The following is a 27,983-nucleotide window of genomic DNA, read 5'->3' as shown; positions in this document are numbered from 1 at the left end:
TAAAAAGAGAAGAAGAAAAAAAATAGAATAAGAGGGGGGGAAAAAGATATTCACCATGTATCTGGAAAGCATAATACACCATCAATGTTTTCTTTTTTTTTTTCCTTACAATAGTCGTCAATTACTAGCAAAGATATAGGAACTTGCCAAATCAAGGCTGTAATACTTTGTAAGAATTACAAATAATTCAGGAAGTAAGCTGTATGTTAATTAGGCATTTAAGTAGCAATTTCTTATCTACAGCTTCCTCAGGAGCTTTATTTAAAAGAATAAAATACATTACATTTCTTGAGTTATTACTATTTGCCAGGGACTATTCTAGGTGTTGGAGATATAGAAGAAAACAAGATAGCCATAATCTGGGGCCCCTTGAGGCTTATAGTTTAGTGGGATAAATGATAATACACTAATTAATAAATAAACTAAATAAATGACATATATTGTTTGCCTATGTGGATAATAGTACATAGTTCTTTGGTTGCTGAGAAGAAATATTCTCAAATTTATGGTAGCCAAAAGAAGTACTAGAGAAATCAGAGAATATGGACTGGAAAAATGACAAGGGGGCAGTTGTAATTTAAGATGATCATGCAGTTTCCCTGCAATGATAATATTTGTGCCAAAACCCAAAGAAGACAAGAGAGCAATCTTTGAAAATATTTGGTACCACTGTTTTAGTGAATGCGAAAGCCTGGGTCTGGCTTGGAATCTGTTTGGCAATTTCCAGGAGCCGGTTGGAGTCTGAGTAATGGAGTGAGGTAAGGGCCGGGGGGGCACCACTTCTAAGAAGTAAGGGAGGGGAGGTTTGTTAGGGTCCTTTCCCACAATAACAACTTTAACTTTAAGCTTTACTTTTAACTTTAAGCTGAAGAAAAATTACTGAAATTACCAAAATTCTGAAAGACTGGAGACAAGTGGTTACTAAGGTGACATCTCACAATTTAAACCTGTCACATCAGCTGGCATTGACTAGTCACCTAATCTGATGTTGTTATTGATTAAAAACATTAGTGACCAGGAAAAATTACTGTCACACATCAATGGCCTTTCCATACAGTTTAAGCTTATCAAATAAAAGAAAAAGAGAGAGAGATTTCACTTTAAAATATAAACAAAATAAAATGTAAGTAGTTGTCTATAGTCTCTAGCTCAGATATCAACATTTGTACAAAAGCAAATTTGTTGCAGATAACTTTTTATTGAGAGAGGAGGATGAATTGATTTCTGAAACTGCCTGTGGTTGATCTTGGACAAATTACTTTATATTTCTGGAACTCCATGTTTGTTTCATCTGTAAAATGACAGGCGTGATGTAATAGATTTAAAAGTGTCCCTTTATGGTCTAAAATGTTATGATCTAAAAATGAAAATTATATTGTAAATACAGCCTATATATAAAAACATCACATAATCTATCTGAAGAGGCAGATTGCTAATCTTCTGTAAAACTAAAACCTAAATATTATGTGCCCATGCATGAAAATGGTGTGAAAACAAAAGAAGCATATGAAGCATATAGAAAAATTTATTTTTTTAAATCACCGTAGAGTCGTTTTGATTCAAAACTGGAGAACACTTCTTCCGAGCAACCAAAGAGCTATGCTGCCACCTACTGGTCAAATGATCAGCACCTACACGATGTTGCAATTCCTTATTATTAAAAAATAAAAACCCAAACAAAAAAAAACAGAGCAATAAATATCTACCCAGGATCAGAACAGAGTCATCACATTCTAAAATGAGGACTATAATTCTATTTCGATCTCTGTATTTATTATAAACCAAATATTACTGCTATGTTTCAGGTGGTCTTATCTAATAAGGGTGCAACACATTTCTCATGGACTTTGTATAGGAGGAAAACATCATTGATACACTGATCAAAGTTCCAGTATTCTATTCTTTTAAAGTAACAAAAAATGTATTTTTACCAGACTCCCACAAACAAACGATTTAGTTTCAGAAGTCAAAATTTAAGTACTTTTTAAAAAAAGAAAACCTCAAATAAGTCTTGGTTAATGACTATCTATAATAAAAGTGAGTCATGTAAAAGTTTTAAACACTAATGTCCCTAAAATAGCCGTGGTACTCTACCATTTTCATTTAGAAACATTAGCACCTAAGGAACTTACAGGACTGCTGAAAAAGTAGTCATTTGTTCATCTGTAACTTCTTATTCTTGTAAGAAAAAACTTCGCAGTTTGTGCAGTTTTTAAGGTGCTATCCCCACCGCCGATTATGTGATAATGCAGTCCTTTGATATGATCCTTTTTCTTTAGCTATTTGTCACCTCCAAAACAAGCACTTCTCTTTTCAACAAATAGAAATTTTCATGCCCATAAGACAAAATAAAACATAAAAACTTAGGGGGAAATATAAATCAAGCATTAAAAAAATTAAGCTAGCATAATTTGTATTCCATAATTTGTTCCAAGAAAAGATCTTGCTGTGTGTGTATTCTTTCATTTAGAACGAAATTGTAGAGACTGGAGAAGGAACGAGTGCATCAAATAACTTCCGTGCTTGCTCTCAGAGCAAAGCCACTCTGAGAGCCTGAGTGCTTTGAACCACCTGGCTTTAATGTTCCTATCCCTGAATCCTTAATCAAATAGATTACCTCATCAGAAAGATTTTTTTGAAAACTTGCTTAAAATTTAATTTTCCTTTAACAAAGCAAACTCTCAAATTCCTCCAAATATATTTCATGCTCTGAATGGTACTTAAAACTTTCATTAGTGAAGTGAAATTTGCCCAGTCGTGTCTGACTCTTTGAGATCCCATGGACTATACACTCCATGGAATTCTCCAGGCCAGAACACTGGAGTGGGTAGCCTTTCCCTTCTCCAGGGGATCTTCCCAACCCAGGGATCAAACCCAGGTCTCCTGCATTGCAGGCGGATTCTTTTACCAGCTGAGCCACAGCCATATTATTTCATTTTTAATGTTTTTATATTATATGGGTGTGTGTGTGTGTGTGTGTGTGTATACACATGCATATATACACACACACACATATATACATACACATAAAGTTTTCCTCTCTTTGTCATTTTCTCTCACTTTCTACATCTCTCTTTCATTATCTCTTATGTCTGAATTCTCTTAAATCTCTTTTTGTGTATGCCCATATTCTTAAACATTGAATAATCAAATGTACTGAAGCAAGGGCAGATAACTTCTACTTTTATACAAAGCATTGATTTAAATTCATGCACTACTTCTTATAATAACTTAAAATAATCTTTTAAATCTAGAAATTTAAAAAAACTGTTTCATTCATAATGACATTGTGAAGGCTAAAGGAAATATTAATATCACTCTTTAGGGTGCTTATCTTTTATGTTACCTGAAGTGAAGTCTCTCAGTCGTGTCCAACTCTTTGTGATCCCGTGGACTGTAGCCCACCAGGCTCCTCTGTCCATGGGATTTTCCAGGCGAGAATACTGGAGTGGGTTGCCATTTCCTTCTCCAGGGGATCTTCCCAACCCAGGGATCGAACCCAGGTCTCCTGCATTGCAGGCAGATGCTTTAACCTCTGAGCCACCATTATTCCTGATACATAGTGGAAAGATTATTTTGAAAATAAACCACCTTGATCACAATTCAGAGAACAAAATATACATTACCCACATAACATTTTTTTAAATTTTATTTATTTATTGATGTAGAACATTTATTTATTTATTCCATGGAACACTCAAAGTTTAAATCAGTGGGAATTTTAATCATAGAATTGTACATTTTCTTCCCACATATATCACTTTGTATTAGGAAATGACATTGCGATCCATTTCACTACAATATTACAAAATATTTACAAGAAAATATTAAAAATAACTCAAACATGAAAGGCAAAATGGGGTGAAATAAACTGGTTTTTCCAGAAATCTCTACTCCAGTGCCCACAGCACACAATAAGAGAGCCAAAACAAATAACAAAGTTCCCCTTGATCACAAGTTTCCAAGGAATTTGAGTAGGGGAAGAAATCTGCTGAAAATGGTGGTATGAAAGGGGATGGATATTATTAGCAGCACTGCTTCAATAACCAATTTATTTTGAATGAAATACCCTCTCTTTTATATGCAGTAAATTCTGAACAAGGCTAAACTTTAAGATATTCCTTGAAATGAAATTTAAAATACCCTGACAGTGAAAGAAACTCTTCCACCTAAGCTGAGTAAGAGCCTCTTTCTCCATGAACCACTGATGTGAACAGAAGCCTGACCTAGCATCCAAAGCTGTCGCAGCAGCCCTTCCATCTCTTTCGTGAAAGCCTCATAGACATCGTCCTTAGTCTGCACCGACACGGGAACAGATGGGCCAGATTTGGGTGCTGTTTCGTCAAGAGGCACCGCAGAATCATCCTCAGACTTTCTCTGGGGAGCAGCAGCAGCCCCTTTATTCTCCCAACGCACCTGCAGTGTGGTCGGCACGATTCGTGTGATATCTGCCTTGGGATTAGTGACCTGTGGCTTGGCACTGATTGTTGCCGTGGCTTTCTTCTCGATGGTGGCTGCGCTTGTGTCATCCGCCTTGGTCGCTGGATCAAGTTGGAGGCAGCGCTTAGAACCCCCGGGTTGGGTAAGGGAGCTGGTGGGAAGAGCCCTGGCGGGGCAGGTCCAAGAGGAGGCACCAGAGGTGGGCGCATCATGCCAGGACGGCGTGGAGGGATACCTGGAGGTGCAGGGGGAGGTAGCCGTGGTGGGGGTCCCCGAGGAGGAGGGCCAGGAGGCAGACCTGGGGGTGGGCCAGGAGGAGGGCCAGGGGGTCGACCGGGTGGTGGGCCTGGAGGTAAGAGGCGGGGCAGAGGCCCTCGGAGTCCTGGCATTCCAGGCAGTCTCAGGAAGGGAGGAGCTCCTGGAGGTGGTCCAGGAGGAAGGCCTGTAGGTGGTCCAGGTGGCCGTAAAGGTGGAGCAGGTGGCGGTCGAAGCGGAGGTGGTCCTGGCATGGGGGGTACTTGTATCTGAGATGGAGGAACAGACTGTGCAGGGGCTTGCTGCTGGGAAGCTGCAGACGTGCCATCAGAGAGAGATTCCTCCTTATGCTGTTTCTGTGATTGCTTTTCTGCTTTGGAATCATCCAAATCTTCATCATTGTCCTCTGAAAATTCCTCGACTTCACCTCCCTCCTCAGGGATTTCCTGACCTGCCATTCGAAGCATCATGGCTTGGAGAGGAGTCAGCTCCTTCATCTTCTTCTTCTTCTTCTTCCTAGATTTTCCAGGCGTATCTGCAAACCGTACACTCAGACCTGATTTCTTTTCTTCATTGTTTTCTCTCTCAGAGTCATCACGGTGCACAAATTCATCCCCTTCACTTTCTCTATCTGATCTGTCACTGTCGCTGTCATCAGTACTGTCGCCATGCTTCTCCTGGTCCATGTCTTCAGGATAGCCATCATCTTCACTGGTGCTAGAAACATCATTGTCATGACCCCGCTGAGCAAGTTCAGGACTATATAACATGTCTTCATCTCGCCTACGAGTGGGAAGATCTAGGGCAAAGCCCACTTTGTGGCCATACATTTGTAAGACTTGAGGAGGAAGTGGGCGTGGGGGAGGACCTGGAGGTTTCCTGCCAGGGGGCATATGTGGAACGCCATGTCCAAGAAGAGGAAGTATAGAAACTGCCCGAGTTGGAGGTCCATAGGCTGAGGTCTTCTTAAGGATGGAGGGTGGCTGGGCCCCAGGGAGTGGAATGTCCTGGATCAAAATGTTGGAAGGAGCATGCGGCATATCTGGCAGAGGAATACTCTCCACTTCCACATGCTGGGCATTCTTGACAGCATCAAAATGCTGGCTAAGTTGAGCCCTCTTCTGTTCATATTCTACTTCTAGCTTTCTCAATTCTTTGTAAATATCTGGATTCTCTTTCTCATAGAGTCGTAGAATACGTTCAAATGTTTCACATAGCTTTTTACGCTTGTTTTTCAGCACTTTCTCATTTAACTGTGGCTGCTGCACTGGGTTAAACTCCATTTCATCCAATTTTTCCATGTCCTGGATAATTTGTTTGGGATCCTTCATCTTTAAAACTGTAGCTCGTACCATCATGTGCTGTTTTTTGTTCTTCTTTAATTTTCTTTAACACTTTAAAAAATTTTATAAGTAAATATCTTCAGTATATAATGGTGCTGATTCATGTTGATGTATGCAAAACCAATACAATATTGTAAAGTAATTAACCTCCAATTAAAATAAATAAGTTTATATTAAAAAAACAAAGGTTATATATTTTGAATATTCATGCTAATTGTTTAATCTAACCCAATCTAACATAGTCACTTTTCATTGAATTAGCCTGGAAAAATATTTTATTTCAGTCATAATGTATATCATTAATTTGGGGTCCATAATTTATTTTAACTGTTATTATAAATAATGGGGAAATGATATAATAAAAAGCTTTTTTCTACAAGTATTGAGGTAAATTTGACATAAAATTATAAGACATTTAAGCTGTACATCATGATGATTTGATGTATGTATACATTGTGAAATTCCCACCATTTAATAATGGTGGGATAATTAACATATCACTTTACCTATTTATGTTTTTATTTTTGATAAGAACATTAAGGTTCTATAGTCTTAGCAAACTTCAATTGTATAGTACAGTGTTATCAACTATAGTCACCATGTTTTACACTAGATCTTTAGACCTTACACCTTATCTTCTTTATCCACTCATCCATTAAAAGACAACTTGGGTTACTACTTCTCTATCTTGGCTATTGTTAATATTGTTTTCATTTCTTTGTATATAAACTTAGAAGTGAGATTGCTGGATCATATGGTCATTCTTTTAGTATTTTGAGGAACCTCCATACTGTTTCCCGGCTATACCAATTTACATTATGATACAACATAAAACATTTTATGTATTTTCAAATTCATTCTTTAGAGTAGAATCATCAAAACGGGGATCACTAGCTTAAAAGATATTCATGATTTTAAGATTCTTGTCTTTGCTCCAAAATTTAGGTTAAGACATCATGCTACTGCTGCTGCTAAGTCACTTCAGTTGTGTCCGACTCTGTGCGACCACATAGACGGCAGCTCACCAGGCTCCCCCATCCCTGGGATTCTCCAGGCAAGAACACTGGAGTGGGTTGCCATTTCCTTCTCCAATGCATGAAAGTGAAAGTGAAAGTGAAGTCGCTCAGTCATGTCCGACTCTTCACGACCCCATGGACTGCAGCCCAGGAGGCCCCTCCGTCCATGGGATTTTCCAGGCAAATTACTGGAGTGGGGTGCCATTGCCTTCTCCATGAACCAAGTCCAAAACCATGGTTTCTGTCACTGCTGGAGAAAGGATCATGGAGAGGTTTATTTGCCACCGCCCCAGAGTGAAAGGTACAGCTTTGGAACAGTTATCAGAGAAGCTGTGTTAACCAAGCGAGGTTTTTCTCTTTGGAGGTTTTCACTGGTTTATCTTCAGGTCTATAACTCAAGGAGTAAAGATTGTCAGTCTTTCTTATTCTTAGAAGGATAGAGGAAGCTCTGGAAGTATATGTTTTATTAATAGATATAATACAAACCTTATTGTGCAAGAATAAAAATTTGAGGTTGTTTGTTTGGATTGTAATCCCAATAACTCTAAACAAGAACTTCAATTCAATGGGAAATAGAGTAAAACCCCTTAATCTTGTGGGATGTATCATCTGAAAATAATGCTACTTCAAAGTCTCACTGGGTTTAACACATTTCCTAAGTTTGTTGCAGTTCAAATATTAATACATTTGCTATAGACATTTCAAAAACATTTTAATTCATGACTATAAATAAATGAATATAAATAGGTATGTATATGTATCAGGAGATATCAGTTAATTAATGCAAAGCAAAATAGCAAATAGTTGAAACAATTTTTCTTTGTATTAGTTCTGTGATAAAGTAATTATTCACTTAAGGACTTTATGTTTTGATAACTATAAGGAAATGCAAGTACAAGAACAAATAAATAGATTCCTTTGATGTTGATCCCATTGTACATATGTACAGGCTAGATTGCAGTAGCTGAATAATATAAATTCAATGTAGGATAAAGAGAAATAAAATTTAATCAGTGTTCTGAATGTAATATTTTAAATATTATTTAATCATCCCACATATTTAATGAAAATATTAGAGTCACCTTCCATCCCATTACTATTTTAACAATCTCCAGATAGATCATGTCATTATACATTTCATTTGCTATTTTTCAGTAAAGAACATGTTGAGACTATTTAGTTAATGTAATTGTTTGTATACATGTGTTCAGTGAAAAAGTCATGTTATGAAAGGGTCATGTTATGAAAGGGTCATGTAAAGCAAAAACAAAAGGTAAAGAATTATTGAAGTGACTCCTGTGTGTTTGGTGACCCCTCTATTTCCTATTTTAAGTTAAAGGATGTTCTAATCATTAAAAATAGGTTTGGGATGTTTCACTACTCACAAAAATTTTTCTAAGTAGGTTAAAGACTAAAATGTAAGACCTGAAACCATGAAACTCCTAGGGGGGAAAAAGAAACATAGAAAAAAGTCTCCTGTTACATGGGTCTTGGTAACGACATTTTAGAAATCGCACCTAAAGCAAAGCACCAACAACAAAACTGGGACTTAATCAAACAAAGAATCTTTACAGAAAGAGACACCATCAACAAATGAAAAGTTAACACATAGAATGGGGAAAAAAATTTGCAAACCATATATCTGATAAGGGGTTAATATCCAAAATATCCAAAGAACGCATACAACTCAATAATGAAGAAATGCAAGTAAAATGGACAGAAGACTTGACTAGACCATTTCCAGAGAAAATATATAGTTGGCCAATAGGTACATGAAAGATGCTCAACACTACTAGTCACAAGCAAAATGCAAATTAAAACCACAATGAGGGATAGTCTCACACTTGTTGGAATTATTATTAACAAAAAAGACACAGATGTGTATAGTGGACTTTTGGACTCGAGGGAGAGGGAGAGGGTGGGATGATTTGGGAGAATGCCATTGAAACATGAATACTATCATGTAAGAATCAAAAATAAAATAAAAATCAAAAATAAAATAAAAATCAAAAATTAAAAAAAAAAACAGGAGATAGCAAATGCTAGTGTGGGTGTGTACAAAAGGGAACTCTTGTAAATTGTCAAGGGGACTGCAAACTGGGACAACCGGTATGGAAAACAAAATGGAGATTACTAAAAAAGTTAAAAATCGAACTGCCATACAATACAGCAATTCTATGTCTGGGAAATTATCCAAAGGAAATAAAAATACTAAATCAAAAATATATCTGTACCCCAAATTCAGACTTAAGTTGAAGAAAGCAGGGAAAACCACTAGATCATTCATGTATGACCTAAATCAAATCCCTTAGTATTATACAGTGGAAGTAACAAATAGACCAAGGGATTAGGTCTGATAGAGTGCCTGAAGAACTATAAATGGAGGTTTGTGACATTGTACAGGAGTCAGTGATTAAGACCAACCCCAAGAAAAAGAAATGCAAAAAGGCAAAATGGTTGTTTGAGGAGGCCTTACAAATAGCTGAGAAAAGAAGAAAAGCTAAAGGCAAAGAAGAAAAGGAAAGATATACCCATCTGAATGCAGAGTTCCAAAGAATAGTAAGAAGAGATAAGAAAGCCTTTCTCAGTGATCAATGCAAAGAAATAGGGAAAACAATAGAATGGGAAAGACTAGAGATCTCTTCATAAAATTAGAGATACCAAGGGAACGTTTCATGCAAAGATGGGCTCAATAAAGGACAGAAATGGTATGGACCTAACAGAAGCATAAGATATTAAGAGGAGGTGTTAAGAATACACAGAAGAACTATACAGAAAAGATCTTCATGACCCAGATAACCATGATGGTATGATCACTCACACAGAGCCAGACATCCTGGAGTGCAAAGTCAGATGGGCCTTAGGAAGCACCACTATGAACAAAGCTAGTGGAGGTAAGGGGATTCCAGTTGAACTATTCAAATCCTAAAAGATGATGCTGCAAAAGTGCTGCACTCAATATGACAGCAAATTTGGAAAATTCAGCAGTGGCCACAGGACTGGAAAAGATCTGTTTTCATCCCAATCCCAAAGAAGAGCAATGCCAATTAATGTTCAAACTACTGCACAATTGCACTCATCTCACATGCTAGCAAAGTAATGCTCAAAATTCTCCAAGCCAGGCTTCAACAGTACATTAACCATGAACTTCCTAATGTTAAGGTGAATTTATAAAGGGCAGAGGAACCAGAGATCAAGTTGCCAACATGTACTGGATCATAGAAAAAACAAGTGAATTCCAGAGAAAGATCTACTTCTGCTTTATTGATTACTCCAAAGCCTTTGACTGTGTATATCCCAACAAACTATGGAAAATTCTTAAAGATATGGGAATACCAGAAATCCTTACTTGTCTCCTGAGAAATCTGTATGCAGGTCAAGAAGCATCAGTTATAACTGGACATGGAACAACAGACTGGTTCCAAATAGGGAAAGGAGTACGTCAAGGCTGTATATTGTCACCATGCTTATTAACTTATATGCAGAGTACATCATGTGAAATGCCAGGCTGGATGAAGCACAAGCTGGAATCAAAATTTCTGGGAGCAATATCAATAACCTCAGATACACAGATGATACTACCCTTATGGCAGAAAGAGAAGAAAAACTAAAGAGCCTCTTGATGAGAGTGAGAGCAGAGTGAAAAAGTTGGCTTAAAGCTCAACATTCAAAAAACTAAGATCATGGCCTCTTCACTTCATGGGAAATAGATGGGGAAACAGTGGAAACAGTGACGGAATTTATTTTTTGGGGGGGGCGCCAAAATCACTGCATATGGTGACTGCAGCCATGACATTAAAAGACGCTTGCTCCTTGGAAGGAAAGTTATGACCAACCTAGACAGCATATTAAAAAGCAAAGCCATTACTTTGCCCACAAAGGTCTGTATAGTCAAAGCTGTTTTTTCCAGTAGTCTTGTATGGATGTGAGAGTTGGAGTATAGAGAAAGCTGAGCACCAAAGAATTGATGCTTTTGAACTGTGGTGTTGGAGAAGACTCTTGAGAGTCCCTTGAACTGCAAGGAGATCCAACCTGTCCATCCTAAAGGAAATCAGTCCTGAATATGCATTGGAAGGACTGATGCTGAAGCTGAAACTCCAATATTTTGGCCACCTGATGGGAAGAACTGACTCATTGGAAAATACCCTCATGCTGGGAAAGATTGAAGGCAGGAGGAGAAGGGGACGACTGAGCATGAGATGGCTGGTTGGTATCACCAACTCAATGGACATGAGTTTGAGTAAACTCTGGGAGTTGGTGATGGACAGGGAGGCCTGGCATGCTGTAGAACATGGGGTAGTAAAGAGTCAGACATGACTGAGTGACTGAAGTGAACTGGACTGAAGTATTGAATGATGCTTTTAAACTGTGGTGTTGCAGAAGACTCTTGAGAGTCCCTTAGACTACAAGCAGATCAAACCAGTCCATTCTAAAAGAAATGAGTCCTGAGTATTCATTGGAAGGACTGAGGCTTAAGCTGAAACTCCAATACATTGGCCACCTGATGGGAAGAACTGACTCACTGGAAAAAACCCTGATGCTGGGAAAGTTTGAAGGCAGGAGGAGAAGGGGATGACAAAGCATGAGTTGGATGGCACCACTGACTCAATGGACATGAGTGTGAGCAAGCTCCGGGAGTTGGTGATGGACAGGGAAGCCTGGAGTGCTGCAGTCTATAGGGTTGTAAAGAGTCAGACACGCCTAAGTGACTGAACTGAACTGAGTTAACCCCATATTCATAGTAGCATTGTTTACAATAGTGAAGACATAGAAACAATCTAAAGTATCCACTGATTAATGAATGGATAAAGAAGACAGCATATATATATACAATGAAATATTATTCAGACATAAAGGGAAAAAAAAGAAAGAAACAGGGAAATCTATCATTTGTGACAAAATCTATGTACCATGAAGGTACTGTGATTGTGGTAAGTGAAATAAGTCAGACTCAGAAAGACAAATATTGCATGATCTCACTTACATATGAAGTCCAAAAATAAAACTTCCAAATTATAGAAAAAGATATCAGATCTGTGGTCACCATAGGTAGGGGGTGGGAGGGAAAATTGGAGGAAGGGGGTTGAAAGGCACAATCTTCCTGTTTTTATGATAAAATAAGTACCAGAAACACTGAACATGATGACCACAGTTATCACTGCATATGGTATACAGGGGAGTTATTAAGAGAGTAGATCCTAAGAGTTCTCATAACAAAGATAATTTTTTTTTATTGTTTCTGTATGAGATGATGTATATTAACTTGATTTTTTGGTAATTATTACATAATATATGTAAATTAAACCATTAGACCGTACATATTATCTGATATGGTGATGTATTCAGTTGGCCAAAATTTGTTTGGGATTCCCAGTAAAAGCTTATGGAAAAACCTAAAGGAACTTTTTGTTCAACCTAATATGTTATTTCTTGAAATAGGAAAAAAGATTTTGGGAAGCCAATAGTTTACAAAATGACTGCATCCACCTAATCTTTACCTATTAACATTTCTTAGGTTTGATGTTTTTGAAAGTTTATTCATGATGTTTATTTTAAAACTCCAGAAAGACACTTAGAAAACTGTAAGGAGAAAAGAGACAAGAATACCAACATTAACAGAGTTATGCACATGTCTGTCACTTCCTATGGAAATACAGCCCACTGAAGGCAGGAACTGGTTTTCATCCATGTTGGACTTTTTCCATGGCACATCACCTAGCATATCAAAGCTACAGAGAAATTCATAAAAGGAATATTTGAGGGTCAGGTTTGCCCAAATCTATTCAAAATTCATCTAATCAAAATAGGAATATTGATTTATCTATTGAGGAATTATAAAAGTTACAAATAATAACAATTTTTTTCCCAAAGGGTAAATTTCTAAGGCACTGTTAATATATGTAAATCACTGACAATGCAGTTAGTATGATGTCATCACACACACACACACACACACACACACACACAACTTTGTCACATTTAATATATCCCCTAAGGCTCATAGTATTATTATCTTAGAAAGACGAGGACAATCTGCAAATAAAATCTCTTTCATTCAGAGTCCTTGAACTTAAGTTAAGACTGGACAGAAAGGCATGTTAGAATAGTCCAGGAGACTTGTGAAGTGGGGATAAGAAATTGGGCAACAGTCTTTGGGTAGTTTTACTCCATAAGTCAGTATTTCATTTTGTGGTGATTTACACACTAACCCTTTATCTCATTTCACTCTACTTTGCCGACTTATTCATTTTGGGTCAGTGAAACAAACAGATCATACTTCTGCACAACTTTATAATATTATTAAGCATATTTTATAAAAATCTGAAGAGGAATTTTTCCTAATTATTTTAAAATTTAATATAATAACTTAATTATATCTTCATATATGGTATGCTGAGTTTAAACAAATCTATGTGTGGACTATTTATAACCAACAAACGAGAAAAATTATGTCAAGTTCAAGAAATTTGAAGCATATTGCAACATGCTAAATGTTTTGCAAACTCTTCTACTTTTTCACTTTTTGGGTTTGAACTTAATTATAAAGTTTTGTATATTAATGAATTATTTGGAGGGTAGTTACATATAACATAAAGAAGCAAAACATTAATTGTCAACAAATATACAAATGAAAAATAACCATCAAATATCACATCTAAACAAATTAGTTAATAGATAACCACTAAATTGTTATCCAGGTCATCTACTCAAAACCTTAATTCCTGCTTCCTGTACCAGGATATCCTATCTATTTCTTATGGGTTAATGTAAATAATATGACTGAAGGGCTTCTCCTGAAACACAATGTTACATTTCCAGCAGATTTCACTTTAAGAATTTATGAGCAGAAAGTCCAACTTCATTTTTACTTGATAGTTTTTACTTATTGTAGGTAGGTGGTTTCTGTTCTTCATTATTTTCACCCCAGAATAACCTACATGGTGGGGTCCACAAGGAACAGTTTATTGCAAGTTATTTAAATATTAATTGATTTCAGTTCAAGGGCTCAGGTATATGTCTTCAAAGACTGGTGGCATTTTTAATGAAGACAGACAGTAGATGACACACCCATTGTGAAACATCAATAAAAATGAATATTGAGTATTTCTCTAATTGAAAGGAAAAATAATAATTTAAACAAGGTCAAATAATTTTCCCATGGGAGAGACGGACAGAAAAACCAGCTTGTTTTCTGTAAAACATTCTTAAAAATGTGTTATAAGAGAATCTTGCTCTATATTCAATATATAATAGTAGATCGTATCTCTTTTTGTTTCCTCTACCACTGTCACTGCTCAGAACTGTTTGTTTATGGGAGGTCTCATTAATGGTTCTTTACAAGTGACCCCTGCTGTAGAGGGTATTACCACTCCACAGGTTTCTATTGCACAATTTTCTGGGTATGTCAAAAGCATATGTCAGAGCAGAAAGGGCAGAGATAAACCTTGGGGATTCTAAAAAGTGACACCTGGCTGGAATTCAATTTGTCACAAAATGTAAAGCTGTGTTAAAATGCACCAAGAAGCTTGGGTTAGCTTAAAATGACTCATTTGCTGGAGTTTAAAATTAACTCTCCAGACCCTCTGTGACAGTGTTCAAACTCTGTACAAACATAATGCTGAAATATTTAAACCCAGTGCAAATTATGTTTTGATTCAAGACAATGAATATGCTTAATTAAACTGGCAGTGAAATGTAAATATTTTAGCTAGTATCGTATTAACGCTAAAACCCTGGGAATTAAATTGTACATTTCTAATCTTTCATAATGATGAAATTCAAAATGTTATTGTTGTGTTTATAAAGGAGTCCATTGTTAGGCAGCATATTCATTATGAGACAATGGTTACATGTCTAATTTCACAGCAAGAAAGGGATTCAGTGGTTCAATATTGCATACAACAACAATAAGAGATTTTACTGAAAAAATCAATACGATGTAATATTGGATTAGAAAACCTGAATTCAGAAAGAAAGAAGGTATCAAAATCACCTGATGTTTGTAATTATGGTTATATTCTACCTTAGTGGACATGGTGAACAAATTATTTTGATAATAAAATAAATTGGCATTTTAATTAATTAAATTAAAAACAGGGACCTTTTCAGGGGTAAAGTATTATACTTAAAAAACTAATAGCAAACAACAGAAAAATAAAAATTAAAAACAAAATACCACCTTGATATTTTCTAAAGTGTATAAATGCATTTGTTTAATAATGTAATAGTTCCCTATCATTTTACACAAAGTTATTTAATATTTTTTGGTCTAATGTTGTCTTCTCTTTAAGCAATAGTTTGGTATAAAGATGAAACATGGTAACCAGATATCTTTTATCCCAATATTGAAAAAATCAATTAAAAAGTCAGAAATGTCAAGATGTTTTGTTGAATTATAAATATAGTCTTAAATGTTGGTAGAATCTGTTGACATTTAAAAATATTTAACTTAAATGGCTATTTTCAAGGTGAGACAGTGTGCCTCTGTAGCATTTAAATTTATTAATCTTTCATATGGTTAGTTTCCACCTACCACACAGCTACTCATATCACCAAAACAGGATTATACTCAGGGTATGTCTGTTCTCCTGATCATTTATATGCATTTTCTTTAATTACAAGTATGAAAGAAAAAGATCAAATTGGATTTTTAAAGAAAATAATTTGCTTATATCATGACTGACAACAGAGATCTTGTGACAGGTTAGCTTCTAGTGCAACCCCAATAATCTCTGCCTACTTTTTATCATGCCCTTTTATAACCCTCTCCTCTTGAGTGTGACCTAGACCTAGGGATTGAATAGAATGAAGCAAAATTGATGAAAAGGTATTTTCAAAATTGAGTTATAAAAAGAAAGTGACTTCAGTCTTGAGTGACCTCGTTTGCTCTTTTGCTCATTCACTCAGAGGGAATTGAGCTGCCTGCCATGTTTTCATCTGTGCTATAAAAAGACCTTCATGATAAGGAATTAAGGTGGACCTTCAACCAACAGCTTGTGAGGAACCGAATCCTGTCAGTATTCACTCTCATGAACTTGGAAACAATTCCTCTCCCAGTCACATCTTCAGATGTGACCACAGCACCAGCCTGCACCACAACTGCAGTCTCCTGGGAGACCCTGAAGTACAGGATCTAGATAAGTTACACCCTGATGCCTTACTCACAAAGCTGAAATAACTAGTGTTCATTGTTTTAAGCTACTAATTTTAGTGTGTGGGGGGGGGGGTCATTTCTTGTGTGACAAGAGATAGCTAATACAACCATGTCCACACTCACATCTTATACGGAACCAGTGACCAAAACTTACTGAGTCAACAATGGGTGTTCAGAGGAAATCTGAAATTGATTTGAAATTGATTTTCTGTTAACTAACCAAGATCAAGATTCATTCCCTTCCTTGTTGATTATTAGTGACTATTCACAGGGAGCTGGTGCTGTATGGTCCCACAAATCACACTGTAACTTTATGTTTTATTCTAATTATCAAAAGCTTTTAATATAGCACTTTAAACTCTGTAAGAAGTATTTGTTGTTGTTGTTTTAGTTGCTCAGTCATGTCCAACTGTTTTGCAATGCCATGGACTGTAGCCCACCAGGTTCCTCTGCCCAGGGGATTTTCCAGGCAAGAATACTGGGCTAGGTTGTCATTTCTTTCTCTAGGGGATCTTCCTGACACAGGAATGGAACCTGCATCTACATTGCCGGTAGAATTTTTTTTTTTTTTTTTTTTTTTTTACACTGAACCACCAGGGAAGCCCATAAGAAGTATTGCTGGTAAGTCGCTTCACTCGTGTCCGACTCTGTGCGACCCCATAGATGGCAGCCCACCAGGCTCCGCCGTCCCTGGGATTCTCCAAGCAAGAATGCTGGAGTGGGTTGCCATTTCCTTCTCCAGTGCATTAAACTGAAAAGCGAAAGTGAAGTCACTCGGTCGTGTCCGAATCTTCGCGACCCCATGGACTACGACCTACCAGGCTCCTCCGTCCATGGGATTCTCCTGGCAAGAGTACTGGAGTGGGTTGCCATTGCCTTCTCTGTAAGGAGTATTAGACACAAGCTAATTTTATTTTGAACTTCCATAGCCAAAGTGGTTTTGGCCTAAGCCACAGTGTTCTTGGAAATCAACCCCAGATACGAAAAGATTCTAAAAATAAGAACTAGATTTCTTCCCCTTTCAAATGTCACCACACAAAGTATCTCCCACTCTGAGCCTGATATAGATACAAATATAGGTATAGAAAAAATTTCAACTACTATAATTATCAGGGCTTTCCAGGTGGTGCTATTGGTAAAGAACCCATCTGCCAATGCAGGTAGATGCTGGAGACAAGAGTTCAATCCCTGGGTCCAGACGATCCCCACAAGGAGGGTATGACAACCCACTCCAGTATTGTTGCCTGGAGCATCCCATGAACAGAGGAGCCTGATGGCCTACAGTTCATAGGGATGCAAAGAGCCAGACATGACTGAAGTGACTTTGAACACACACCATAATTATCAAGTATTTATTGAGCATCTCAAATATATAAGTTATCTGCTGATTGAACACCAAAAGGCAAATATAGGGTAGCATAGTCTCAGATTATTCCATGGAAAGTGTTCTGTAGAACCTAGAAGGTCCACACATACTCACTGAAGGGAAGAGGGGGATGAAGGATTGTTGTGTGGATACGCATCAATACTTTAAATAAAGTTTTTGAACTATGAAGATGGTGGCACATGCACACACAGATACACATTCAGTTCCTGGTTATAAATGAATAGGACATGTTGCTCCAGATGCTGATCTGATTCTATGCCATTCAGCCACATTTTTTTGTCTCTGTTATAAATCAAGATGAACTGATGTGTCTCTGGGGACTTCTATGTGATCACCATAATCACCAAATCACCTTCTGTGTTTTCAGGTTTGTGAAGATGTAACTGATAATCTGTAGAATAAATTATACTTTTAAAATTGAAATAAAAAACAAACATAAAACACAGAATTTGTAAAAGATTCAGCCTAGAAGCGATGACTGTTTGAAACTAATACCTGGTACTAATACATACATAAAATTTCAGAGGAAGAAAAGATGAGAGACTCAGATTATAACCAAAGTTATTTTATCTTTCACTTATCTCTTGTTATTTATAGCCAAGGAGTTTACTGATACCTTAGTTAGAAGAATTTGTTAGGTAATATCATTGCAAGTTTGCCTATCATCCTCTATATGCAAGTAGCCATTTCTTATTAAATAGCTCCTCAATATATGCTCACATACAAATAAAACACTTATACCACTAATTTTATTAATTTATGAATGAACAAGCTACATACTTATTATATAAAATTCTTTGCACAAAGGATTAAGAGTCTCTTTTTTGGTGTCTTATTATGTTACATAAAAAAAACATATTTCTGGAGTGGGTTGCCATTTCCTTCTCCAGGGGATCTTCCTGACCCAGGGATTGAACCCAGCCCTCCTGCCTTGCAGGCAGACGCTTCAACCTCTGAGCCACCAGGGAAGAACCATTTTTTCATTTGTGGCTAAAGTTAAAAAACTGTCCTAACTATTACACTGGGTTCAAGAAAATATTTACCAAGATAGACCATAGCATGGGCGATAAAATAAATCTTAAAAACCCTAAGAATTAGTAGAGCCTGAAGTCAGGCAAGTTGATTCCTCCCGTTTCATTCTTCTTTCTCAAGATTGCTTTGGCTATTCGAGGTTTTTTGTATTTCCATACAAATCTTGAAATTATTTGTTCTAGTTCTGTGAAAAATGTGGCTGGTAGCTTGACAGGCCTCTATGATCCACCTCCCAGAATTCTGGAAATAAAAGCAAAAATAAACAAATGGGATCTAATTAAAATTAAAAGCTTCTGCACAACAAAGGAAACTATAAGCAAGGTGAAAAGACAGCCTTCTGAATGGGAGAAAATAATAGCAAATGAAGCAACTGACAAACAACTAATCTCAAAAATATACAAGCAACTTATGCAGCTCAATTCCAGAAAAATAAACGACCCAATCAAAAAATGGGCCAAAGAACTAAATAGACATTTCTCCAAAGAAGACATACGGATGGCTAACAAACACATGAAAAGATGCTCAACATCACTCATTATTAGAGAAATGCAAATCAAAACCACAATGAGGTACCACTTCACACCAGTCAGAATGGCTGTGATCCAAAAATCTGCAAGCAATAAATGCTGGAGAGGGTGTGGAGAAAAGGGAACCCTCCTACACTGTTGGTGGGAATGCAAACTAGTACAGCCACTATGGAGAACAGTGTGGAGATTCCTTAAAAAATTGCAAATAGAACTCCCTTATGACCCAGCAATCCCACTTCTGGGCATACACACCGAGGAAACCAGAATTGAAAGAGACACATGTACCCCAATGTTCATCGTAGCACTGTTTATAATAGCCAGGACATGGAAACAACCTAGATGTCCATCAGCAGATGAATGGATAAGAAAGCAGTGGTACATATACACAATGGAGTATTACTCAGCCGTTAAAAAGAATTCATTTGAATCAGTTCTGATGAGATGGATGAAACTGGAGCCAATTATACAGAGTGAAGTAAGCCAGAAAGAAAAACACCAATAGAGTATACTAACACATATATATGGAATTTAGGAAGATGGCAATGACGACCTTGTATGCAAGACAGGAAAAAAGACACAGATGTGTATAACGGACTTTTGGACTCAGAGGGAGAGGGAGAGGGTGGGATGATTTGGGAGAATGGAAATTCTAACATGTATACTATCATGTAAGATTGAATCGCCAGTCCATGTCTGACGTAGGGTGCAGCATGCTTGGGGCTGGTGCATGGGGATGACCCAGAGAGATGCTGTGGCGAGGGAGGTGGGAGGGGGGTTCATGTTTGGGAACGCATGTAAGAATTAAAGATTTTAAAATTAAAAAAAAATAAATAAATAAGAAAAAAACCCCTAAGAATTAAAAGTATGCTTATAGAGTATGTTCTCTGACTGTAATTGAATCAAAGTAGAAAATTAATAATTAAAGGACAAGAGGAAATCTCCAAACTCATGACAATGAACACACTTCTAATTAATTCATAGGTCTAAGGGAAAGGGTCAAAAGAAAGTTTTTAAAAAAAACATGTAGAAATGAATAAAGATGAAAATGTGAGATATCAAAGTATGCATTATTCAACTAACCATGCTTAGAGGGAAATTTACAGCACCAAATTCTTACATTAGAAAAAAAGGAAATGTCTCAAATCAAACACCTTTCAGGAAAAAATGTTTTAACAAAAAATAAACACAAAGCATATTAAAAAACAGAGACATTACTTTGCCAACAAAGCTCTGTCTAGTCAAGGCTATGGTTTTTCCTGTGGTCATGTGTGGATGTCAGAGTTGGACTATAAGGAAAGCTGAGTGCTGAAGAATTGATGCTTTTGAACTGTGGTGTTGGAGAAGACTCTTGAGAGTCCCTTGGACTGCGAGGAGATCCAACCAGTCCATCCTAAAGGAGATCTACTCTGGGCCATCTGATGCGAAGAGCTGACTCATTGGAAAAGACCCTGATGGTGGGAAAGATTGAGGGCAGGAGAAGGGGGCTACAGAAGATGAGATGGTTGGATGGCATCACCAACTCAATGGACTTTGGTTTGGGTGGACTCTGGGAGTAGCTGATGGACAGGGAGGCCTGGTGTGCTGTGGCTCATGGGGTCTCAAAGAGTGACACGACTGAGCGAGTGAACTGAACTGAACTGAACTGAAACACAAAGCAAGCCAAAGAAAGGAAATATTAGAAATTAAGGCAAAATCAATAAAATTTTCAATTTTTAAGAGGAAACAATAAAAAATGCATGAATCTAAAAGCAGATGTATTTTAAAAAATCAACAAAATGAAAAGCCTCAGAAAACAGACATAGATTAAAAAAAAGACTGAAATTATCAATATTAGAAATAAAGCCAGGAATATTCATTTTAGGCCCTGCCAGCATCAAAAGGATAGTAAAAGATTAGTCAATAACTTTATATTCATAAATTATACAATTTAGAAAAAAAAAGGTCTTAGAATGTCAAACTACTAAAACTCAAAAAGATAAAATAAAAAAATCTGAATAGTCCTAAAACCACTTAAGAAATTAAATATTTAATTTAAGTTTCCCCCAAAGAAATCTTCAGGCCTAGATGATTTCATTGGAGAATCCTATTAAATAATTAACACAATTTTATGCAACAACTTCTAGTAAAGAGAAGATGGAGAACACTTTCCAATTCATTGTGAGTGTACTCTTAACTTGATACCCAAATTAGACATAAAAAAATAAAAATACAGATCAGTATCTCTCATTAACCTAGTTGTAAAAATCTCAATAAAGTATTAGCAAATTGAACCAGGCAATGTATGAAAATAATTATATGCTAAGACCAATGTGGATTTGTTCCAGGTATGCAAGGTTGAGGAACTAAAAAGCCTCTTGATGAAAGTGAAAGAAGAGAGTGAAAAAGTTGGCTTAAAGCTCAACATTCAGAAAATGAAGATCATGGCATCTGGTCCCATCACTTCATGGGAAATAGATGGCGAAACAGTGGAAACAGTGTAGGACTTTATTTTGGGGGGCACCAAAATCACTGCAGATGGTATTGCAGCCAGGAAATTAAAAGATGCTTACTCCTTTGAAGGAAAGTTAAGACCTAGAGTGCATATTAAAAAGCAGAGACATTGCTTTGCCAACAAAGGTCCGTCTAAGTCAAGGCTATGGTTTTTCCAGTAGTCATGTATGGATGTGAGAATTGGACTGTGAAGAAAGCTGAGTGCTGAAGAATTGATGCTTTTGAACTGTGGTGTTGGAGAAGACTCTTGAAATTCCCTTGGACTGCAAGGAGATCCAACCATTTCATCCTAAAGGAGACCAGTCCTGGGTGTTCTTTGGAAGGAATGATGCTAAAGCTGAAACTCCAGTACTCTGGCCAGCTCATGCAAAGAGTTGACTGATTGGAAAAGACTCTGATGCTGGGAGGGATTGGAGGCAGGAGGAAAAGGGGACAACAGAGGATGGCATCACCGACTCAATGGACGTGAGTTTGGGTGAACTCTGGGAGTTGGTGATGGACAGGGAAGCCTGGCGTGCTGCAATTCATGGGATCACAAAGAGTCGGACACAACTGAGCGAATGAACTGAACTGAACTGATGCAAGGTTGGCTCAACATTAAAAAAATAATTCATTGAAATAATTCATTCAATCCACCACACCAACTTCTTAAAAAAAATTTATGCAGTTCTATCAACAGATACAGAAAAGACTTGACAAAACTCAACATTCATTTGTTTGTGATAAAAACTCATAGCAAATAAGAAATAGATAGGAACTTCCTGTTATGAGCTTATTGTGTTTCTCTACCAACCCTTAAAATTGTTATGTTGAAATCCTAACCTAAGTGTCTCTAATGACTATTCGGTGATAGGGTCTTTGAAGTGATCATTTCAGTTCAGTTCAATTGCTCAGTCTTGTCCAGTTCTTTGTGACTCCATGGACTGCAGCATGCCAGGCCTACCTGTTCATCACCAAAACCTGCAGTTTACTCAAACTCAAGTCCATTGAGTCAAGGATGCGATCCAACCATCTCATCCTCTGCCATCCCCCTTAGACTCCCACCTTCAATCTTTCCCAGCATCAGAGTCTTTTCCAATGAGTCAACTCTTCACATGAGGTGGCCAAAGTACTGGAGTTTCAGCTTCAGCATCAGTTCTTCCAATGAATATTCAAGACTGATTTCCTTTAGGATAGACTTGTTGGATCTCCTTGTGTCCAAGGAACTCTCAAGAGTCTTCTCCAACACCACAGTTCAAAAGCATCAATTCCTCAGTGTTCGGCTTTCTTTATAGTCCAACTCTCACATCCACACATGACCACTGGGAAAACCATAGCCTTGACTAGATGGACCTTAGTTTGCAAAGTAATGTCTCTGCTTTTTAATATGCTGTCCAGGTTGGTCATAACTTTTCTCCCAAGAAGCAAGTATCTTTTAATCATGGCTGCAGTCAACATCTGCAGGGATTTTGGAAGAAAAGTTATGACCAACCTAGATAGCATATTCAAAAGCAGAGACATTACTTTGCCAACTAAGGTCTGTTTAGTCAAGGCTATGGTTTTTCCTGTGGTCGTGTGTGGATGTGAGAGTTGGACTGTGAAGAAGGCTGAGCGCTGAAGAATTGATGCGTTTGAACTGTGGTGTTGGAGAAGAGTCTTGAGAGTCCCTTGGACTGCAAGGAGATCCAACGAGGCCATTCTGATGGAGATCAGCCCTGGGATTTCTTTGGAGGGAATGATGCTAAAGCTGAAACTCCAATACTTTGGCCACCTCATGTGAAGAGTTGACTCATTGGAAAAGACTCTGATGCTGGGAGGGACTGGGGGCAGGAGGAGAAGGGGACGACAGAGGATGAGATGGCTGGATGGCATCACTAACTCGATGGATGCGAGTCTGAGTGAACTCCGGTGGTTGGTGATGGACAGGGAGGCCTGGCGTGCTGCGCTTCATGGGGTCGCAAAGAGTCGGACACAACTGAGTGATTGAAGTGAACTGGAGCCCCAAAAAATAAAGTCTGTCACTATTTCCATTGTTTCCCCATCTATTTGAAGTGATCTGACCAGATGCCATGATCTTAGTTTTCTGAGTGTTGAGCTTTAAGCCAACTTTTTCACTCTCTTATTTCACTTTCATCAAGAGGCTTTTCAGTTCCTCTTCACTTTGTGCCATAACGTTGGTGTCATCTGCATATCTGAGGTTATTTATATTTCTCTCAGCAATCTTGATTCCAGCTTGTGCTTCATCTAGCCTGGCATTTCTCATGATGTACTCGGCATATAAGTTAAGTAAGCATGGTGTCAATATATAGCCTTGACATACTCCTTTTCCTATTTGGAACCAGTCTGTTGTTCCAAATCCAGTTTTAACTGTTGCTTCCTGATATACATACATATTTCTCAGGAGGCAGGTCAGATAGTCTTGTATTCCCATTTCATGAAGAATTTTCCACAATTGTTGTGATCCACACAGTTAAAGGCTTTGGCATCGTCAATAAAGCAAAATAGATGTTTTTCTGGAACTCTCTTGCTCTTTTAAGTGATCCAGTGATGTTGGCAATTTGATCTCCGGTTCGTCTGTCTTTTCTAAAACCAGCTTCATCATCTGGAAGTTCATGGTTCACGTACTATTGGAGCCTGGCTTGGAGAATTTTGAGCATTACTTTACTAGTGTGTGAGATGAGTGCAATTTTTTGGTAGTTTGAGCATCCTTTGGTATTGCCTTTTTTGGGGACTGGAATGAAAACTGACCTTTTCCAGTTCTGTGGCCACTGCTGAGTTTTCCAAATTTGCTGGCGTATTGAGTGCAGCACTTTCACAGCATCATCTTTTAGATGTGAAATAGCTCAATTGGAATTCCATCACCTCCACTAGCTTTGTTTGTAGTGATGCTTCCTAAGGCCTACTTGATAATTAAGGTTAAATGAAGTCATTGGAGTGTGCCCTAATCCAATATAACTGGTGACTTTACAAAAAGAGATTAGGACACAAATAGACAGAGAAGAGACTATGTGGAAACAGGAGAAGAGAGCCATCTACAAGTTAAGGAGAGAGGCCTCAGAAGAAAGGAAGTTTAACACCACTTTGTCTTGGATCTTTAGTCTCCAGAATTGTAAGGAAATAAATTTCCATGGTTTAAAGCACCTAGTTTGTGGTACATTACTCTAGAAGCCCTAGCAAACCAGTACACTTCCTAAATTTGATTAAAAATCATACACATAAATGGAACTTATAGCTGCCAAAAGGAATAGTAGTGTGGGAGGGAGATAAATTGTTTGGGATAATATATATATAGTACTATATTAAAATCGGTAAACAATAGGGACCTACTGTTGGTGCATTGAACTATATTCAATATCCTGAACCTATAATGGAAAAGAATCTGAAAAAGTATATATATACAGGTATATGTATATACATATATATGTATGTATGTATATACATATCTACATACATATACATGACTATTAGATCATATGGTAACTCTACTTACAGTTTTTAAGAAACCTCCATACCATTCCCTCGTGGATTTCCCTTCTGGTTCAGCTGGTCAAGAATCCGCCTGCAATGCAGGAGACCTTGGTTTGATCCCTGGGTTGGGAAGATCTGGAGAAGGACATGGCAACCCACTCCAGTATTCTGGCCTAGAGAATTCCATGGACTGTATTGTTCATGGGGTCACAAAGAGTCAGATAGGACTGAGCGACTTTTCACTTTCACTTTCTTTTTTTTTTTTTTTTAATTTTAGTTTTTTATTTTTTAAATTTTAAAATCTTTAATTCTTACATGCATTCCCAAACATGAACCCCCCTCCCACCTCCCTCCCCATAACAACTTTCTGGGTCATCCCCATGCACCAGCCCCAAGCATGCTGCACCCTACGTCAGACATGGACTGGCGATTCAATTCACATGATTGTATACATGTTAGAATGTCATTCTCCCAAATCATCCCACCCTCTCCCTCTCCCTCTGAGTCCAAAAGTCCGTTATACACATCTGTGTCTTTTTTCCTGTCTTGCATACAGGGTCGTCATTGCCATCTTCCTAAATTCCATATATATGTGTTAGTATACTGTATTGGTGTTTTTCTTTCTGGCTTACTTCACTCTGTATAATCGGCTCCAGTTTCATCCATCTCATCAGAACTGATTCAAATGAATTCTTTTTAACGGCTGAGTAATACTCCATTGTGTATATGTACCACTGCTTTCTTATCCATTCATCTGCTGATGGACATCTAGGTTGTTTCCATGTCCTGGCTATTATAAACAGTGCTGCAATGAACATTGGGGTACATGTGTCTCTTTCAATTCTGGTTTCCTCGGTGTGTATGCCCAGCAGTGGGATTGCTGGGTCATAAGGTAGTTCTATTTGCAATTTTTTAAGGAATCTCCACACTGTTCTCCATAGTGGCTGTACTAGTTTGCATTCCCACCAACAGTGTAGGAGGGTTCCCTTTTCTCCACACCCTCTCCAGCATTTATTGCTTGCAGATTTTTGGATCGCAGCCATTCTGACTGGTGTGAAGTGGTACCTCATTGTGGTTTTGATTTGCATTTCTCTAATAATGAGTGATGTTGAGCATCTTTTCATGTGTTTGTTAGCCATCCGTATGTCTTCTTTGGAGAAATGTCTATTTAGTTCTTTGGCCCATTTTTTGATTGGGTCGTTTATTTTTCTGGAATTGAGCTGCATAAGTTGCTTGCATATTTTTGAGATTAGTTGTTTGTCAGTTGCTTCATTTGCTATTATTTTCTCCCATTCAGAAGGCTGTCTTTTCACCTTGCTTATAGTTTCCTTTGTTGTGCAGAAGCTTTTAATTTTAATTAGATCCCATTTGTTTATTTTTGCTTTAATTTCCAGAATTCTGGGAGGTGGATCATAGAGGATCCTGCTGTGATTTATGTCTGAGAGTGTTTTGCCTATGTTCTCCTCTAGGAGTTTTATAGTTTCTGATCTTACATTTAGATCTTTAATCCATTTTGAGTTTATTTTTGTGTGTGGTGTTAGAAAGTGATCTAGTTTCATTCTTTTACAAGTGGTTGACCAGTTTTCCCAGCACCACTTGTTAAAGAGATTGTCTTTACTCCATTGTATATTCTTGCCTCCTTTGTCAAAGATAAGGTGTCCATATGTGTGTGGATTTATCTCTGGGCTTTCTATTTTGTTCCATTGATCTATATGTCTGTCTTTGTGCCAGTACCATACTGTCTTGATGACTGTGGCTTTGTAGTAGAGCCTGAAGTCAGGCAAGTTGATTCCTCCAGTTCCATTCTTCTTTCTCTTTCTATACCATTCTCCACAGTAGCTATACCAATTTACATTTCTGCCAACAGTGTAGGAGGGTTCTTTTTTCTCCACACCCTCTCTAGCCCTTATTACTTATAGACTTTTGTTTGATGGCCATTCTGACCAGTTTTTATTTACATTTCTCTAATAATTAGCAAAGCTGGGCCGTCTTTCATATGGATGTTAGCCATCTCTATGTCTTCTTTGGAGAAATACCTATTTAGATCTTCTGCCCATTTTTTGATTGATTGTTTCTTGATATTGAGCTATATGAGTTGTTTGTATATTTTGGAAATTAATCCCATTAGGTCACATTACTTGCAAATATTTTCTCGCATTCTGTAGGTTGTATTTTCATTTTCTTTATGGTTTCCTTTGCTGTGAAAACACTTTTAAGCCTAATCAGGAACCATTTGTTTATCTTTGTATTTATTTCCATTACTCTAGGAGATGGATTCAAAAAAAATATCACTGCAATTTATGCCAGAGGTCTTCTGCTGATGTTTTCCTCTAGGAGTTTTACAGTGTCTGATCTTACATAGGTCTTTAATCCATTTTCAGTTTATTTTTGTAGATGATGTTAGATAATGCTCTACTTCCATTCTTTTACATGTGAAAATGAAAGTTGCTCAGTCATGTCTGACTCTGCAACCTCATGCACTATACAGTCCATGGAATTTTCTAAGCCAGAATACTGGAATGGGTAGCCTTTCCCTTCTCCAGAGGATCTTCCCAGCCCAGGGATTGAACCCAGGTCTCCTGCATTGCAAGCTGATTCTTGACCAGCTGAGCCACAAGGGAAGCCCAAGAAAACTGGAGTGGGTAGAACATCCCTTCTGCAGTGGGTCTTCCTGACCCAGGAATCAAACCAGGGTCTCCTACATTGCAGGTGGATTCTTTAACAACTGAGCTATCAAGGAAGTCCATCCTGTCTAGTTTTCTGAACACCAGTTTTTGAAGACATTGTCTTTTCTTCACTGCATATTCTTGCCTCCTTTCTCATAGATTAACAGACCATAAGTGAGTGGGCTTCTGAGGTTTCTATTCTGTTGCATTGATCTTTGTCTATGTT

The 27,983-nt window shown here is 37.6% G+C and overlaps 1 pseudogene; it reads right to left on the bottom strand.

Annotated features, from left to right (window-relative positions):
* Positions 1-3,745: 3,745 nt before the first annotated feature.
* The window catches only part of LOC138422913 (WW domain-binding protein 11 pseudogene), a 46,563-nt pseudogene continuing 22,325 nt past the window's right edge, over positions 3,746-27,983 (bottom strand).

This window comes from Ovis canadensis, chromosome 17, assembly GCF_042477335.2.
Source record: "Ovis canadensis isolate MfBH-ARS-UI-01 breed Bighorn chromosome 17, ARS-UI_OviCan_v2, whole genome shotgun sequence".
Lineage (NCBI taxonomy): Eukaryota > Metazoa > Chordata > Mammalia > Artiodactyla > Bovidae > Ovis > Ovis canadensis.
The sequence above is the reverse complement of the archived record's forward strand: the minus strand, read 5'-3'. Positions and strand labels throughout refer to the sequence as shown.